Source organism: Sceloporus undulatus, unplaced genomic scaffold (assembly GCF_019175285.1).
Source record: "Sceloporus undulatus isolate JIND9_A2432 ecotype Alabama unplaced genomic scaffold, SceUnd_v1.1 scaffold_23, whole genome shotgun sequence".
Taxonomy (NCBI): Eukaryota; Metazoa; Chordata; class Lepidosauria; order Squamata; family Phrynosomatidae; genus Sceloporus; species Sceloporus undulatus.
In genome coordinates this window covers 407,959-409,480 of record NW_024802945.1, presented here as the reverse complement: position 1 = coordinate 409,480, position 1,522 = coordinate 407,959, and positions in this window count along the sequence as shown.

Below are 1,522 nucleotides of genomic sequence, written 5' to 3'. Positions count from 1 at the left end.
ATATATAGCCTCCTGCTCAGTATTTCATTCCATGCTTATTAGTCATATACAGAGATGCGAATCCGTGTTATTTGGGGCTTGTGAATATCCTTTTGTCAACTGTGTGATGAATAAAGTGTGTTCCAAGCAAATATTCAGGGAAGCTTCTCAAAAGTTGGCAATTTCTGAGTTGATCAGGATGGACGTTATTAGCCAAAAAATATTAATAGAGTTTGGCTGAGCAGATTGGGAGGAATTCACTGTTTACTTTTGCAGACTGATATCCAGGGCTGGATTTAAAAAATACAGTGAGGTTGTTGCTATTTTTTTAGCATTTAAAATGTTGACTTTCTTCCAGGCAGCCTTGCTGTGAATCATGTGAATCTTCCACCCAAAATGGTTCCTCTAATCTAAACCGTCCTGCCCGCAAAGCATCTGCAAAGAGGGTACTACATATGTTGGTAGGACCCTCTGCTGACACAGGGAAGGCTGAGAGCGGGTCGGTCTCCATTGGGAGTTTCCCCAATGCCAGCCCCACTGTGGGATCGCTTGTTCGGAGCAGCTTGGTACCGCTTGTTCTTTTTGGCCAGAGAAAGGAATTTGAAAGTTTCCTTTGGCTGGGCTGGGAGTGTTCTGGCAGCGGCCCAGTGGGTGACTCACACGGACTGGGAACACTTGCCATGCCCTGCCAAACAGAAAAGCTGTGCGGAGCTCCAGAACTAGTCCCCACCCCAAAACCTCTGTGTCGGCCTGACCATCCCTGGTTGCATATGGGCAGAGCATCCCAAAGCTCCTTTTACGTTAACTCCAGTGCCCCAAATGCCAATGGGGTTCTGGATGTTGCAGCCCAAATGGAATTTTTGCAGTGATGGGGGAATGAACTCTGAATCACCTGGGATGGAGACACTTAGAAAACCACCTGTCTCCATGTATGTCTGTGAGATTATCATGAGACTCAGTAGTTGGATGCAAGGAGCACCCTGTTGAACCATTACCATCTCCTAAGAAGGTGGAGGGAAGGTCCATTTGAAATCCTAAAGAGCATCTGCCAACCAGTGCAGAGTGGCTGGACACAGCAATAAGTTCCCAGTTCAACCATTATTATTTCCTAGTAATAGTCCTACTATGTTCAACATTGGTCAGTCTTCATCTAGAATCCTGCATCCAGTTCTGGACATCTCATGTTAAGAAGGATATAAACAAATTGGAGCAGGTTCAGAAAAGGGCAACAAGGATAAGGGGCATGGAGAGTAAAACACACAAAGAAAGCTTGGAGGATTTGCCCATGTTCAGCTTGGTGAAGAGAAGACCGAGGGGCGACATGACTGCACTCTTTAAATACATCGAAGGCTTAATGGAGAGGAGGGGACAGGTTTCTTCTCTGCTGACTTTGAGGGTAGGACCAGATCTAATGGTTTTAAATTACAGGAAGGTAGATTTCAACATTAGAAGGAACTTCTGGACAATGAGAGTGGTTCAGCAATTGAACCAATGCCCCACACATTGCAGAATAGAATGAAGGAACAGACAAGACTCAGGCTGG